The 18,403-nt window shown below is 40.5% G+C and overlaps 1 protein-coding gene across 2 annotated transcripts in view; it reads right to left on the reverse strand.

The window, feature by feature from the left end:
• Positions 1 to 17,350, reverse strand: part of WDR33 (WD repeat domain 33) — a 68,814-nt gene extending 51,464 nt beyond the window's left edge. For both annotated transcript variants that reach the window (XM_009089335.4, XM_050978202.1), the window contains exon 1: positions 17,177 to 17,350. The gene's annotated coding sequence lies outside the window, so the exon portion shown is untranslated. The remainder of the gene's footprint in view (positions 1 to 17,176) is intronic.
• Between the last annotated feature and the right edge of the window lie 1,053 nt (positions 17,351 to 18,403).

The following is an 18,403-nucleotide window of genomic DNA, read 5'->3' on the forward strand; positions in this document are numbered from 1 at the left end:
ATCAAATAAAGAAACCCAGCATCACCCCAGGCCTGTGCCGTTGCTGTCCTTTTGTTCCATGCTGAGCCTCCACTGGTACTGGGATTCTGTGGAGCCCCAGAAAAGGGGGAGCGTCACCCCACCACTGTCACCATCTAGCTGGGACGTGCGACAGTACACTATAAAAATTATAAAATCCAGCAAGCCTCTGACCATGAGCAGCCTGGAGACAGACAACAATGCTTTATTAATGAAAGAACTGGCCAGCACAGAGATGGGCTTCCTCCAGAGCCATCAGGGAACACCCAAGGATGATTGATCATCGCTTGATAGATACCATCAATCAAGATAACCCAAGTGCCAAGGAGCATACATCTGAATACTTGACTTCCCCTGACATGGTCAGAGCCTGCCACTGCTCAGGAAACAGCACAGTGAACTGTCATACATATGCAGGGTTACATAAGAAATCGGGGCACCTCTGCCTCAGGCATAAAAAACTGCATAAAACAGCCCCGCTGGAAATGGCATTGGTGAACAGAGGGGGATACAATGACAGAGGTCAGATCCAGGTTCACCCAGTGCAGATGCCGGGCTTGACGCTGTCTCTTTGGCTATGGAGTTTGAGGACTGTATTTTGGTCGCGAAAATAAAATCATTCGCATTTATTAATTTGGATTTCTGGCTCATCATTCATAATACAGGCATTGCAGGAAGCAAGACTTGTCTAAAAATTCAATTCCCACAGAGCATGACAAAATCACACTGCAGCATCTCCCCTAACTTCAGAAATTACCGTTTCTAGGTTAAAAAAAATGTGCAGATTCCTCTGAATAATTATTATTTTTCCTCCGTGCCACATAACACCAAAATCAAAGAAGGCAAATACTTTTATGCTCTGTTTTAATCATCACTGGATAGAAACCTAAAGTGTTTTTACAATAAAGATAAATGTTATTTAATGATTCTGAACAATATTTAAATATTTTTAAGTCTTAAAAAGCAGAAGTTCTTGGTCATACTCTCCTGGTTTTGATACTACCAGTAGGTCAGGGTCCAGGTTTGGAGTTAGGTCACTTTTCCTAGACCAGTTTTGCTGAGATGCCTCTTAGAGCAGGTGAGGTTTAGGCATGTACAAAGAGGAAAACAGATCGTTTTGAAGACAGAATTTCTGCCTAACTTCACAGTCTATATGTATATCATACACACTCTATTATACAGACACATCACTATTAGGTTTGCATTACTATCCCTAAATTAAAAATGTGCAGGAAAAGAATGTCCTCAGTAAAAAATAGTATAAATAAATGCAAGAAATGGCTAGAACCTTCAAGAGAGGATATTTCAGATTCAGTATAAAAAATAGTAAAGACCATATTAATCATAAATTAACTCAAATATTAAAGGAAAAAAAGTTTTGAAATGTTGACTCGACATCTTATTCTATGACCTCAGAATAAAATTATACTCCTTTCACACAACTTCTTGTAAATGGACCACAGATCACATTCTACCTTCAATTCTATGACTCCAAAATAAATGAACCACACTATTAACAAGGTTTCGTAAATATAACTAAGACTCACTGAAAATGTTAAGAAAATGTGAGGGACTGGGAGAAAAATTCTGAATATTGAAATTTTCTGACAGAGGGAAATGAGCATAAAACCTCATTTTCCAGTCTAAGAAATCCTTAAGTAGTGAGAACATAATTCTTTCAGAGCTGAAAACCACAATATACAGTCTGAAATGTATACTAACTTCACTGAACCAATGGAAGCTCAAACTTCATTTGAACATGTTCTCCACATCCTCAACTCATTTTGGAAAGAAACTAGCACTGCCTTAAAGGGAATTTAAAAACAGCTAGAAACTCTTCTTTGCACAAAGGGTTAAATGTTTACACAGAAGCAAACTGCATGTAATAAAAAAAAAAGCAAGTAGCATGATTTCTTCTTAAAAAAAGAATACATAATCTGCTTGTAAATTCATGAATGTACTTTCCTAGTCAAAATACTTGTATCCTCAATTTGAAAGAGCTGAAAAGCTGCTCCATTGCCAATTTTAAAATTTTATCTCGCTTTTTTTGATTCCAGTAGTTCAAAGACATTTTCCTTTTTAAATAGCAAAATAAAGCTAAGATAGAAATGCTGGGTATAATGCTCTGCTGTTCAAAGCAGCAGAGAGTTTGATTTTTCTTTAAGAGGTTCTTTCTAACCACTAGGAGCAGGCTGTCCTTTAAGTATCAGGCAGTTTGCTGGCACAGAGCAGTGAACAGCTCTGCAAACGCAGGACTTACACTCTGCTTTTCATGCTAACAAAGTGTGACAGCCAGCTCTGAAACAAGCAACCTCCAGCAGCCAGCTCCTCACTACACAAACAACTCCCACACCAAACCATCACAGCTACTCTCTATTCAAGACAAACAAGTTCAAACTAAACCAGCACATTTCCAGGAGTGAGGTAAGGAAATTTAACACCTTTGGAGGGTGTAGCACCTTATTAGACCAACTTGGTAACTGGAATGAAGGGGGGGGGGGGGAAAGAACAGCTTTCAAAAAACAAACCTTTGAAGGCTTATTTACCTGAAGCTGCCCCATTCCAGGCATCCAGGGGGTCTAACCAGACCCCAGGTGCGTCTGATTGTCTGCAAACACTCCCACTCCAGACCCCCACTGGAACACACAGCTACGAAAACATTCATGTTGCCTGAAACAATGTATCCAGAGTTCCTCACACAGGAATTACTTCAAGACCCCCTAACACCATCTCAAATTCTCTTACTTGGCAGGATGTACCAAACTGTTGTAAAGAAAGTTTCAAGTATCAAAGGTAAAATTTTATTGTTGGGGGTTTATATTGAAAAAGAGAAAGCGGCTTCTTCAAACAAGCAGAACAAGGTGGCATTAAACACACAAGTCCATTAACTTTTCTAAACATAGTTATTCAATAGTCAGAGGAATTAAACCAACAAAACAAAACAATCAAAAAACCCCACAAAAACCAACGGCACACCACAAAAAGCCCCAGGAACGCAGACGAAATTTCCAGAACTACTCTTTCTCAAGACTGAAGTTTGACACTCCCTTATACCAATCAGTGCTCTAATCCAGAGAGAAAAAGATATTTTTTTCAAAACCACACCTCTATACTCTCTAATAGGCAAGGTAAAAATAAATGTCAAGAACTGAGTCCAAGAATGTGGACAAGGATCTATACTGGGGGGGGGCTTAAAAAAAAAAAAAATTTGCAAAAAAACATTACATCCCAAAAATCCTGTTTTAGGGGAACACTGCAAAGCAGCAAGTTAATACTTAATTTTTATGTTCCAGGGAATAAAAAATCTGCTGAATAGATTTTCTGCATTACTATCATTGGTAAATACAGCATTAGGTGTGATATGGGTCAATTTAGACTGCAATAGTTTGACATGAGTCCAGCCACTGTCCAGCTTAAATCAGCATAAACAGCCTTCACTTAAGGTGCAATCCATATCAGCAAAAAGTAGGACCAAAGCCACAAAAAGCTTAATTACACCTCCTCATGCCTACAGATCCTTCCACACTTGTGATTCTGAAAAAACAGTGGCTCCACAACTATGACAACATGATAAGGAACATGAGACAGGATCACAAAAATTAATTTCTATTCTGTTTCTTCAGCTTTTGAAATCACTGCCTCCTATCACAAAAAGCCTTGACCTGCATTTACAAACTCTGAGAAAAGTATTGTTTATCCAGCTGCTTAGCACCATTTTCTTCTAATAACTGCTTCAAATATTATGTTTTATCCACATAATACCCTCATCACATCATGTGTGCATATGACCATTATATAGTATATGAACAGATATATAAAAATGTGTGCACATACACACACATTAGGGCATATACACACACCAAGTGAAGCTTCCAAACAAAGCAGCTTTAGAAAGAAATGGTTTTGGCTCACAATTATCAAATGAAACCAGACCATTTTTTCCAAAGACCCGTATTTAAGTCAGAAAAATATACCCATTAATGGTTACCAGTATCCTGCTTGGTCTTTTGCTGGGACAAACCAAAGCCTCTGCAGGCTCTCCCTAAGATCTTTTTTATCAACTACAAAGTCAGAATTCAGCATGTCTATTAACTAAAGCTCCTTTTGTATTGGCAGTGTGAGCAGAAACCTGCAAACAAATATCAGAGGACATGGCACAATCCAGTGTAGTAACATCTGATTTCCTATTTTAAGCAAAGTATCAAACTTTTCTTTATTTTAGAGTCCCTCAACAGGAGTTTAAATGGAAGAAACCATATTTTCCTCAATTCATACAATTAGAAGCAACAATAAGATTTGTTTCCAACATCTGGCATAAGTCACTTCTCATTTTATTGTTTCTGGACAGTAATGTTACCAACCAATTGCTTTTTCTTCTAATTCATTTTACCCTTATCATAATGTGAACTGTTTATCTCTGTATTCCATTTTTCCATGCATCCTTATCAGTTTTCCTCTTCTTGTCCCCACCAACAGGCCTTTGAAAGCCTCACACATTTTGAGATATAAATGAATTTGGGGATACAGAGCCTACAGAGCAAGCCCTTCGTTCCTTCCTAGTGGTGCCATAAGGATGCCAAGCCTTTTAATGCCATCAAGCAATCAGAGAGATGTTACTGGAGAACAGAATTAAAAATGAAAAAAAACCTCCCAAAAATCTCACACCCAGAACAGCATGGAGTAAAGGCAGATGGATTTGGGCAGTTTTTGTTTTTTAAAATGAGCCAAAAGTCTCATACAGTAATAGTCAATTACAGAAAATGGTTACCACTGAATTAATGTACCCAAATAAAGCATTTAACACAGTAGCATTATTACTTTATCATCTTGTTTGGATATGATTGTTCCTTTTATATAAAAATAAAAATGAACCTTGCACTAAGTTTTGAAAATTGACAGATTGCCACTTCAATCATGAACCAAAGCATTTCACACATAACTTCACTAAATCAAAACAAAACAAATTAGGCTACTCAAACCAAACTAAAACCACCAAACTAGTAAAGCTTGGAGAAAAAGAGCCATGGCTTATATTAAATACATCATTACTTATAGGTAGCTCAATACTACAAGAAAAAAAAACTGATTTATGTATAATCTTGACATATTTCATACAGTTTATGCAAAAAATAAAGCTCATCATTAATAAAATGCAGTTAATTGGTAAACAAAACATCCTTGCCTATTTAATAGGTATTTTTAACTGAAGGTAAAGACACTTGGGTGGAATACAGTGAGTTATAAACTGAATATGCTAAAAGAAAAGTATGTTTCCAAATGGAAGCAAAGAAGGTAATGGTGCAGAGTGCAAGCAGCAGTCACTTCGCAAACCCCACGCTGAAGCTTAAAAGACACTGCCTGAAATGGCTACAGCAGCAAAGGAAAAGGAGTGCTACACATTTCCTGAGGGTACCTACAGAATACTTGTTTAAATGTGTATTAGTTCTACTCTAAAGTACACAGAGACTCTAAACCAAGCACTTCTCCAGTGTAACAAACTGAGAACTGACAGGAGTTATTTGCACTTCAACAGCTCATAGGAGTTGAAAGCATGGTTTGGGACAGGTGGTGAAAAACACAGGATTGGAGAAAAACCACCTTAGCTTCCTGAGGCCTAAGAATAAGGTAAGAACACCACAGTGCAAAGGCACCAAGTTTATTGCTCAATACAACTTTCTTTGATCAGCACTTTCACATCTACAGTTATAGATAACTACATTCCTTTTAAAAATTAAGAAGTTCCACTGTCAATAGTCATCTCTGAGAAAACATCTCTCTGCATTTTTTAACTTGTGTATTAAGAAATCTCTAAGTGCATCTGAATAAGCACACCAGTTCATAAACAATCACATCAAATATAATTTAATGTTCTTCCTTTCCCTCTTTTGCAGAGTATCAACACTTAATGTCTGCATTCCAAAAGATCTGCCTGTCTTTTCTCCTTTGGGAGAATGTGCATTTTTGCTCTAGACACCAGCAGTGGATCCTTCCATGGCTTCCCCTTCCTAAGGACAGCTCTTTCTTGGCCTCCTCATCCACCCTCTTTCCTTTCCTGGGAATCCTACCTCTCCCCAGTGCAAAAGAATTATGTGAAAAGATATATTCCAGACATAAATTTGCAAAATTTTGCCATCTTCAGCAACCATGTTTTAGAAAACATTAAAAAAATTTTAAAAATCATATTAAAGAAAAGAAATAAACATGCATGTACACATACCCACACCCCAAACCCCCCCCTCCATTTCTCCACTGCACACAAACAGAGCCAGCCATCCTGATTAAAAATTGAGAAGAGTGGCAGACGGGTCATTAAATCATAAAATTTCCAGGCAGGGGGTTAAACAGAAAAAAAAAAAAAAGGTTTATTTAAATAGTTTGGAGAAGTGAAGAATCCTGTCTTCCAATTATTTTAAACTAAATGAGATAGACCCAAAATAATTTCTCTTTTAAACAGAAAATGAACCTGAGCAAAAGGTTTGTTTTCAATGAGGGTTTCTACATCTCCCTGGCTTCACTAACTGATCAGAATGGAGCAAGAGAGCTGCAGGTATGCTAAAAACCTGCACAAGCATCAGAAAATCACATTACCAAAGCCACTGTAAAACCAGCACTAGCAGCAGCAAGCTTCTACCACATTTTCCTGAACACACACTTGAAATCTGCCAAAACTAATTTGCATGTCTGTCAATAAATTAATCTCTCACAGCAGATGAGATTTGGTTTTTGCTCCATTCAGATGCCATCAATTTCTAAAGAAAAGATTAATCTTACATTTCCTTCACTGCACATAAGGTCAATCCACTCAGAAAACACTGACAAAAACATGAAAAAAACCCACTATGCCAAACTGCAGATGTAGTGAAAACAGACTAATCTGAGCAATTCCTCAAACTGCTTTGTGTTTCAATTTCCTACTGCACTGGAAAAACAGTTAATCAGATTCACAAAACCAGATTACCCAATGTCTGAGAATTCTACATCTGAGACAAAAAAAAAAATCAAAAATCTCAAGTAATTTTGAGTACTTTTCTTATTATATGTAGGTTGTATAATTTTTATTTCAGAACAGATGTGAGACAGATTAAGCTGTTTCATTGGAATATAATGGTATCTTTCCCACTAATTATGAGAGAGAACTGGTGGATTAAGCAGGATTATAAAATTAGTTAAAAACTAGATTCAATAATGGAAGTTGCTCAACCTTTTAGTCAAAAGCAGACCAGTAACAGTAAAAAAAACTGTGCAAGGTTCTTGACCTCTGAATATTTTAAAATATTATTCTTATTTTTGAATTATGTAAAGGCCCTGCAGCATGCATTTTTGTGCACTTTTATATGCATATCTCAAATGATTTTCTACAAGGCATGCAGATGTGAGCACAGGAAGTTGAAACTTAAAACCAAAACCATTCTTACAATTTCAGAGACTCCTTAATTATCTACAGGTGCTGGAGGTCCCTAATACAGCAAATCAACAAACTCAAGGCAGAAATACTGCCCTGAGTTATACAACACTGCTATTATGCAACATCCCTATTCTCTGCAGCAAGTATTTTTCCCTGGCCTCCACTGCTCTGCTCCCAACACACATCTGCAACCATTCTCTATTGTATTCTATTTGTGAAGCAAACTTTCCTAGAAATGGGGTTTAAATTCTGACCATGCAAATCAAGGGAAAGAATTTAGCACCTTTTCCCATTCCAGTCATTGTGTTCCAACAGAAAATGCAAAAGATATAATAAAAATCGCATTTTTGATTAAAATTGCAGAAATATGCCTCAATTAATAATTGTCTGTAGCAATAAAGTACTCTGCCTAAAAGGCTCACAGATCTGTTCTTATTTGGAAATACTCCAAAGCTTTTTGTTTATGCAGAGTCCAAAATCTCCTACACTGGTGTGACCAAACCCCTAAAATGCAGCAGCAATTTTTTTTTCCCCTTTAACTTCAGCTCTGTACCTTCACAATACCCAGATTCACCACAAAGCTCGAACCTTTGGATTTTCAACAGAATCTGAATATGTTCACACACTGTACAAAGTGTAAAATGACAGAACATGCAACATGGCAAAGTGAGATGATGTTGATGCAGCTTTGGATGTAAAGGGTTTATTCCCTGCAGGAAAAGGAGTGCTGATACTTAATTGACAAAAAGGGCCTACACCTTTAAGTTTCACATAAAAACACACAATGCTCAAGAGCTTCTGAAACAGGAGAGCAAATTTACAGCAAATGGAGCCACCTAAAACCCCAATGGAGATCACCTTCAAACAGCCAGTCTGGAGTTCTCTGTTACAGAGAGAAAAGCTTCAACAGCTGAGCCTGCTTAGCTGCATGTAAGTTACACACACTTCAACACCTTCTTTAAACAATTCCTTCAAATTCTGGATTTCTAGTACTCAACAAATACCTCATAATCAAATCACAAATGATTTCCTTATTTTATGCTCAAGCTGAACCCTTGACTCATTCCAGAGCAGACCTATTTACAGGAAATCATGTGCTAACATACATTATAAAAACTCCTCAAAATACTTCATTTCACAGGACTCAGACAGCTCCTGCTTTACCTCTCTGACTACAGTACAGAAAACTGCTTTCATGAGTGCAACAGCCTGGAATCTTTGCCTTTCTGCACCTCACAGAAGCAACTTCTGTGAGCTAAAGTTTCTTGAGCTGTACTTAAAAACTTGGAAGCAACCACAGATTGCACCTCAGCTACAAGACAGACAGGATTTGGCTTGCTGCCATGATTTTACTGTTACCAATTGGATACCTTGGTTTTACCTTACAGTTTATTAACAATATTTTTAATAGAACATTTTTCCTCCCCCTAAACTTCTCAACTACCCCCTTATTTCAACTGCTGCTTAGTATTTATCAAGAGGTGCATTATAACCTAAACTGTCTTTTCTTGTGAGTCCCCATGATAACAGCAATTCATCTTGCCTAGCTGAAGACTCGCAGCTTGGTTTTCATGCTGAAGAGATTACTGATGCTGCCTTACCTTGAAGTTGCTACTATGTCAGGAAACAAAACTTAAAGACTGATGTTTAAAACATATAAACATGTCATAACAGATACTAAAAAACCTAACTTATGAAAAGTAATAAAAAAAAAAAAAAGCCTGTCATCCTTGCTAATCCTAAATATCAAGACACTCTTCAGCTGGTTATAATATCAAAACATGAACAAAAAAGTCACAGCAGAATGTGTGTGGCTGCTCCTCCCAGTTTCATTCAATGAGAAGTTGTCCTTCCTTGAGAGGAGAACATTCTGTTTCCCATCCATTGCCTGAAGCTCTTTGGGCTGTTCTGTGAGCAGCCAGTCATTCTGCAGCTCCTGCACACCCAGGAGGCTCTGCCTGCCCACAGAGAGCTCTGCAGGTCCCCTGCTCATTTCCAGGTGTTCCTGGTGAGCCACTCCTCAAATCCCCCTTGACTAAAATACTACTGTTAGGTACATCATGGGACAGGGACAGACAAGAGGAGAAGAAAGAGTGACAAGAAATTCTCCAAAAAAATTATTCAGAAGACTTCATTATCAGCAGAAGGGAAAAGGACTAGAAGGACTATGACAGCTTGTAGGGCAAAACTTCAGTAGGAAACACAGCAAACTGTCTTGCTTCAGGTGCAGCCACCTGAAAGTCTGATTATTAAGAAAGTTTATATCATCTAGCAACAGTTTCCTTCTCATTCACACTATGGAACAGAAACATGAATTTTAATATACTAAACACAGTTGAGCATCTGAGACCCAAAGAGTTGCAAATTCAATGCTAACAAGACGCCTAAACCTTTTTAGTGAAACTTAGCAATTATAAAGAGTAGTAACATGTTGCAAAGATTTACTTTTCACAACCTTCATCTGTTAAATGATTACCAAACATACCCAGAACTCTTGCAACACTTGCTTTTCCATAGATGAGACCCTGCAAATAGCAAGAGAATTTAGGGAATTTTTTACTTCATGACCCCAGGAATGCTCACTCCCTGCCCCCTTTAATGTTACTCAGGCCCATCTTCTGACAAAACAATGCTGTTTGCTATTCCAGTTTCTGGGCCAAATCAAGGCAAAAGAGTGTCTCAATTTTCTATAATTACACAATGAAGTCTGGAAGGGGTAGCAGAGAGCAGGATGACAGTGCTATCATGTGTGATGATGTGAAAAAGTGTGCCTTTATATGCTGACAAGTGTAAGAAGGTTAACAAAAACAAACAAACAAAAAAACTAAAAGCAATGTTTTCCAACAGTTATTAACTGTATTCAAAGATCCTTTTTCCACCTCTCTAACCAAAAAGAGATTTTATACCTCAGTAGAAACTCCAAGATAAAATAATTTTTAATTTCACTGCATATTTTAATGCTAAAATCCATTTATCACTGATGTCCATACCCCAATCTGCATCTAGAGGCGGAGACTGTGCAACAGAGCTCTCATCTTCTGAGCACCTCAAGGTTATTTACACACCTCATGTATTCAGTGTAAGAAAAGAAGAGACTTAACAACCCTACATCCACACTGCAGAATAAATGGCCTATAACATACTACCCTACAATGTTTTCTTCACAATATCCAAGAAGATTTCTTAAAGGGATTTTTTATTCTCTTTTCATTAAAAGATGTGGCAGATGCACACATACTTATCCAAGACAGAAATTTGTTATCTGCCCGAACAGCAGAGTAGCTAAATTAGCAACTATGTTTATAGCAAAATATGCAAATTAATACCTACAGCTGTTATGCCTAGACTTAGCTGATGAAGAGACATCGTTAAGCAAAAGTAGTGGAATTGCAGCAAACAATTCAAACATTATCGAATCACACAATGCTGCTAAACAAGGCTAATGAACCCTGCTAATTATCAATACTCCCCATTTTTATCTTATTGCTGAAGCCAAGGAGTTAAAAACAAACAAAAAAACCCCAACAAATCTGATCGAACACCTGCTAAATTAAGGGAAAGAAAACAGCACTTCTCAAACTATTTTGATCAAATAAAGTTCTGACTGCAGATTATTTATGTGAAGATCTCCAGAACAGTGAATCTGCTTCAGTTAAGATATCAAAGTCTAGCATATAAGCAAATTTTGGGTTTTTGCCACAGTATGGTGTGGAAGATTAATGCATAACCCCTGTTTGCTGGTGGTTAGGCTCAGAACTGTTCAATCCCATGAGGAACAAACTTGCAATAACAAAAAATAAACAGTGCTGTTCATTGTAGTTTCAAGCTCCGAGTGTAAAAAATTATAGATATCACTTCAGCAGTCCTTAGTTTTGTCAGAAATTTTCACCTATTTTCAAACACAACCAACCCAGATATTTCTCCTATAACAAAAAACTTTCAATACTAGAACACTTTCTAAACTGATGGGTGATGCATACACATCTCATACAACTGGAAATGAATTAGAAATGCACTTTCTTTTTACTGGAATCACAGAGCCAGTTTGTTCCAGGAATATATTTTCTGATCTTTGCTTGTGGATTACAAACCCTGCAAATGCCTATATACTGTTATGTGTGTATATATCTATGTACATCTGTGTGTATATATATATGCACAAACTGGTAAAAACCCTCTTTAAAATTCTTTAGTAAACAGCCTTTGCTTTTACCATTTAGTAGAGTTCAATAAAACTTTCTGTATCAATACATATCTCAGTAAAGTCAAGCTCACACAAAGCATTTCAAGGAGAAAGGGTTCAGTGTCAGATTCTCCCTAAATACAAAAGTCATCCATTTCCCCATGAGAATGACAATTCAGTAGAACAGCACATCACCAGAGAGCTTCAGTTTTGAAAGCTGGAGTCCTCAAAGTCTAAAATCCCTCAGCATTTCTCTCCTACTTCATATCTCCTGCCTTGAGAATATCAGCAAGTTTTCTTGTCAAAAGCAGCATTTTCATCACCAGTTTTAGGTCAGTATTTTCATCTTACTACACAGAAAGCTTGGCAGCTGTGGCTTATATCAGTCAGGAGTCTACATGGATATTACTAGAAATAGCAACTTCATTTATTAGGTTTAGATTTGCTAAGGCGACCAAAATCCTTGCATCCATCCATAGAAAAAGATTGTAAAATATGGTTTGATGACTGATTCTAGCATGACTTCAGCTCCAAACTCTGTAACCGAGAAACAGTACAAACGCTGCAGAATAAACAGACTCAATCAGCCTGCACTCCTCCTCCCTGCAATTCTGCACAATCCCCAATTTTTCTTGTGGTAGCACTATAACATTTCACCAGTCTCTGCAAAGAGGTGCAATGGTTTGCACCATTCCACGGCCCAAAGAAAGAACTTTCCAAAGGTAAGTGGTGATTTTTACTGATGGGATGGGGGAAGGAGGACAAGGGCAGGGTGGCTGCTGTTCTTGTGACTACACAACCTGTGAGTGCAGCCATAGCCACAGAGGGAACCTCAGCACTGAGTTGCTGAGCTGACCCAAATCCAAACTAAAACTGCTGAGATCAAAACCAAAGCAGCCCTGGCTTGAGCCCAAGTGTGTACTTCCTCCCATGACCCCTCCTTCAAGCCAACATAAACATCTGATGACCACGCTGGCCATGCACCTAAAAAACTGCTCAGTGTAATGAGACCATTTTAGCTAACACTGGTCAAAACTCAGAGCAGCCTGGCAGGCAGCTGGCCACTGAGAATTCCAGGGAATGGCTCCACTGACCAGGAGCAAAACCAAAGGATCAGAAGCAGGGCAAGCAGGCATTACCACTGGGCAATGCCATGCCAGATTACTGCACAGATGCACAGCCTTCAGGCTGTAAGTCCAGCACTTCCATTACCTGGAGCTGTGCTGCTGCTTAACCAGCTCCAAGTGCAGCTCCTGTCAAACCCAGAACTGCAGCTGAATACTCCTGTACCCACAGTAAATAAAATACAAGTCACTGTGCTGCCAAAACTGCACCATGAACACAAAACTATACCAAACACAAACTGCTAAAGACTCCTTGTTATCCAGGCTCTGACCACTTTTTTAAAAAAAGACACATTAACATTCTTTTGTATAATGTTTCTTTTGGATTTGGAATAATGATTTAAAAGAATCCTCAAATGCTTAAACTCCAGAAACATGGATTAATTCATGTACCCCTGTGCCCATTTTGAATTATATAAAAAATTATTATAAAGAACTGCCAAATCCAATTATTATAAAGAACAACAAATCCATAGTGCTAGTGGCAAAACTGCTTTTGGCCTATCCTGTCAGACTATCCTGCTGAATTTCATGGCACTCACTTTTGGGTAAAGTCACAGGTGAGTAACCAAGAGCCACTGAAATTCCAAGCTTTGTGACCAACTGCTTTGGATTAAACCTTGATACTGCAGACACGACCATAATTTCAGGGATGTGGTTTCAGAAGAGCTGACCTGTCAGATCAGACCAGTGCACGCTGTCTCTCCTCAGGCTCACCATCACCCAGTGCAGCCCAGGTCAGAGCCATGGCAGAGACAGGGATTTCCCATCACCTCCTCTTTCCCACCTCACCGATTCCAGAACCCATGTTTAATATCCAGGCCAAAAGAGAAAAGTGACCCAGACTAAACCCAAACATCCTATTTCTGCTCACAGAAAGGGTGCCCCTGTACAGCCACCTGCACCACTGCACCAGCTTCTGTGCAGGCAAAAGAATACTGTAATTTTAATGATTTTAAAAGACCTAAAATTATAGGTTAAATAAAATTTACAACTACACTGATAATATTTTCAAAGCTCCAAAAGTTATTAAATTTTTTTTGAACCAATATACTTCATTATACTGAACACTAATTAAACAGCACCAAAGAGCTCACATGGCATGTTATTGTTAGTTGATTTTGATGCAAAGAACAAAGTGAACAGAAAATTGAAAGCATTCAGATTTAAGAACAGTGTATGGAAAAATTTCCTATTTAAAGGAAAAATGAAGTTGAAGATAAAGCTCTAACTCTTTTCTATCTTTTAGTTCTACTTTTCGTTTTCTACTGATAGAAAAAAGTTCTAATTTTTTTCTATCAGTAGAAAAAAATGTACCAGGGTTACTTGATGCAATATAAAAGAGGAAGAAATGTTGTTATTTAGGTGTTAAGAATGAGAAAAATAGCTCATACTTTTAAAATATTCCATCTATATGTGTAAGAACACTTATATGTAATTGTTTGGACCAACACAAGCTTTTTCAGGGTTAGACAACAGTGGTGATCAATATTGCAGAGTCTTTCCTTCTGGTGAGAGAAAATGTGATAAAGCCCCAGCGAGTGGAAGTGCTCAGAACAGAAGTCCAGCTCTGGTGCAGAGGTAGAACAGGAGCAGGACCAGTTAAGCGAGGTTCACAGCACCAAGTAACTTGGCCTCCAGGATCCCTCCACACACAGACTGAGCTCCTGATCACTGCACAGCCCCAGGCAGGAGTGGAACCACTGCAAACTCACTGCCTGACAGCAAACTGCTAGCAAAAGTGCTATTAGCACACCAGAGGAACCACTCACTGCCCTCCTGCTAAATACACACTTCCATCCCCAGTCCAGGTTTCACAACAGCATGACTGGGACACCCAGCCCCAGTGTGGAGAGCAGGTTGAACCAGAAGTGACATTATGAAATGCTGAGTAGCTTTTTTAAATACTAGTGAGAAAGAACAGGTTGCTGGGAAGTTTAGCACTATTTGGAAAATAGGGAACCACGGATGCTCCAAACTGAAGTGAAATTACCAGCAAAACACAAATCAAAACCAGTTAGTACTTCTCGGCTCTCACCTTCAGATATTTTCTATGATAAGATGCAAAACCCAAGGTTATCTTAAGGTTTTAATATTTTGAAAGACCCTTGGCACATCTCACCCCACCACCATGCTCTGACTATGCTCAGTTTCTGTAGTAACCACACCAACCAGGCCAGCATATCTGTATTTTTACTTCTGTTAACATAACAATTCTGTATCAGGAATGTAAATGTGGCAAATAAAGAACAAATTTTGTAAAATTCACAAACACACTGCAGATAGCTTCCTGCCTGTTTTCACAAGTAGTTTTCTACATTATACCCTCTATCTGAGCAAGGCCAAAATAATTCTCATTTCCAGTGTTACTGAACCAACTCTTGAAATTCCCTAGACACCTGGCTAGCAGATGCACAAAATGAAATATTTTGCATGGAATCATCCCAGTACAGAGTAAACTGTATTCCTTCCATATGGCTACTCAGCCTAATGTCCTGTTCATGAGTGTTTTTTTCAGGTGAGTCAGAAGACTCCTCTGCTGGGATGGGAACAAAACAGGAGACTTCTTATCCCCTCCTCAGAACAAGGAGGCAGCAGCAGAAGGCATTCCTGGTACCTCTATCTCAAACACAGTTTAGGATTATGAGGCTTTCACTTCCTGTGCTGATACCACAAATACAAAACTGATGAGAAATTTTCAATTCCAACAGTCCATACAGTCCAATATTTACTGCTCCAAGGGTTCAGTGGAGGACCAACACTTCAGACAACACTGTTTGCAGTGACTGATATCTGAGTCAAAAGGTTTTAGCAGCTATATGAGTAGTTACTCACACCTAACTCTGCAGCTCTAAAGGGCTTTTTCTCCCCCCAATCTTTCAATACTTTAATCTATTTTTAGTATCTATATTTTCAGGTCTTCTCATCAGAACTATTACAACACAACTGAACAAGATGTTAAGAATCAGATTTTTGAAACACATTCAATAATTATATATTCTCAGAGTGAGATGATAGCAGAAGATTGCAGCAGATCACTGAGAAGTAAATATCAGTTTACTTGAAAAAGAACTTAGGAGCAGGGAGCCCTGGAGTATTTTGGCACAACACTTTTTGCATCCTATAAACTCCCTGACACGCAATATTGCCTCTCTTATAGGAAGGATAGAACTACGGTTAAGCATAAAAGTAAGAGCATTGAGTTAAGCACAAAAGAATAAAAATATGCTGCAAGAAGGATGAGGGATTACTGCCTACACAGAAAAACAGACTCCCAAACAGTACCCACAAACTGCAAACAAGGATGCAATGAGGCACAAGACTTGTAGAGCACAGAACTACTTACCTATGACAACTTTGTCAGCCAGATGCGTTCAAGCAACTGCTAATATTAAAAAATACTGTATTTGAGACTATACAACTACTTACTCATAACAAAGAAGCTAACAGCATGAGAGAAATAACACATACTTCTAAGGAGGCAGGAAATTTAATGAGCTCTCTCCAAGGGAAAAACGCTGAGCTATTTTTTTCAAGTTGAACAAGTCCCTTAGGTTTGCAACCCATGCACAGGCTGATGAGTCTCGGCCAGTGGAATGTGACACCACATGATGACCAGCCCCTTCACCATGCCAGCACAAGTGTCTGCTGCACACGGCTGTGTGTTATTACATTGTAGGGAACACACTCCAACAACAGTGGGGTTATACAGCACAAAACGTGAGCAACAGCCCCTTCGGGATCCATAAGAAACCCGAAAATAATAGTTTCCCATTCTTTTACCAATGTTTTGGTAAACAAAACTAAACTAAACTAAATAAAACTAAAACCGTTCTCCACCGACAAATGCAGTCATCTCACTTGGTATCTGAGAAGCTTAAATACTAACCTAACTAGTACTCAAAGTCTGTAGCCTTTTCTTCTCTCTCCTTAAAACGCAGAGGATTACCCTTGTAAAGAACCACAGAAGTCAAAAATTCGAGGTATCTAACACGGTTCGTAATGGACAGAGCTTCCCAGCCCTATGTTCAAAGCAGCCACAACCTATCTCCACTCGGACTCAAGGCCGAGAGAAGAACAATCTTAAGAAATTATAACATTAAAAGAAGTAGAAAAAGCCAGGATTGAGAGCCTGGGGCGAAGCTACCGACAGACACCTGTGCAGTGAAGAGGACAGAGGCCCTGCCGTCCGCTTCCAGACCCGGCCCTCGAACACACCCCACCACGGGGCCCGGCCGCGGCGCTGGGCCCGGGCTCGGCTCTCGCCGCTGCCCCGGGCGCCCCGGCCCGGGGACCCCCTGCTCTCGCCGACGGCCCCCGCCCTGCCCCGGCCGCGCCGCTCCAGGGCCGCGGCCTAAAGATGGCGGAGGCGGCCGCGCTTCCCCGGCTGCTCCCCCGCCCCACCCGACACTGAGCCGCACTCACGACCCAGCCAGCCTCTCGTACCGGGACTCCGCGCCCCACCGACACCTCGCCGCTCGCCTCGTCGTCCTGGCTCCGGCAAACTCCGCCTCCGCCGCCGCCGCCGCTTCACGACCCGCGGCCGCCCGCCATCTTCCCTCCGCCTCCCCCGCCAGCAGCGCACGCGCCCCACGCCAGCGCGCACGCGCACTACATCAGGGCGCGCGGGCGGGGGCGCCGCTCTTGAAGGGCCCAGGGCGGCAATGCGCGTGCGCACTTTGGGTGGGGCGGGGCGCGCGCCGCTTCCGCGAGCCGACCCGGCCGGCGCACCAATCACAGGGCGCGGGCGCGCAGAGCTGCGCGCATGCGCAGAGCGCCCGGCGAGGCCGTCTCGCGTGTGGCGGGGGCAGAGGGGCGCCAAGGGTGCCTCAGAGCCGCCGGGCCGGGACCCGCCCGGGACTCGCCTCCGGACACTGCCAAGACCCGTCGGGCTGGGATCTGCCCCTGGACATTCCCGGGACCCCCGGGCCAGCCGGCTCCAGCTCGCCAAAAGAGGCACTGCCCGCGGCCAGAGCGATAAATGCTCCGGGCACGGCCGTTTGTGCGCTGCTCCTTGACAGTCCTCTCACGCTCACCAAAGGCCCAGGTGCTACAAGACACTCCGCCTGGTGGGGCTCCTTGGAGTGGGCTGCCCAGGGAGGCGGTGGAGCCACCCTCTCTGGAGGTGTTTAAGGAAAGACTGAAGGTGGTACTCAGGGCCATGGTCTAGTTGGCATTCGCTCAGAGGTTGGACTCGATCTCAGAGGTCTTTTCAAACCTGATTGATTCCGTGATTCCATTCTCTGTCCCTGTTCCTTGGCTTCAAAACACAAGCAAAACCTACTAATCTCAAGGCTCATAATAATCTATTTGTGTAGGATACTGCAAACTCCTGAGATCATTTACTCACTCCTCCTAAGGGTGCTTACTAAGGCGTCATCAAGTAGTAACACGAGTGTAGAGAGGTGCAGAATGGCTTTTCTCCCTGGATTAGTTGTGATTAAGACCTAAGAGTCTGTGTTTAGATTGAAGTGTCTTAAAGCTGCTTGAACAGAGCAAACCCAATTCAGCAGGAGCAGGTTCTGGGAAGCATATGCTGTATTGAAAGGGGACACTAAGCTTTATAAAATAAAGATTTGCCACCTTGGTTTTTCTTCTTCAGTTATAATTATTCTGACCATGCTAAAGTTGCATGTGTGTTTTATAGGCTTGGAGGAGCCACTGCCACCCCAG

Source organism: Serinus canaria, chromosome 9 (genome assembly GCF_022539315.1).
Source record: "Serinus canaria isolate serCan28SL12 chromosome 9, serCan2020, whole genome shotgun sequence".
NCBI lineage: Eukaryota > Metazoa > Chordata > Aves > Passeriformes > Fringillidae > Serinus > Serinus canaria.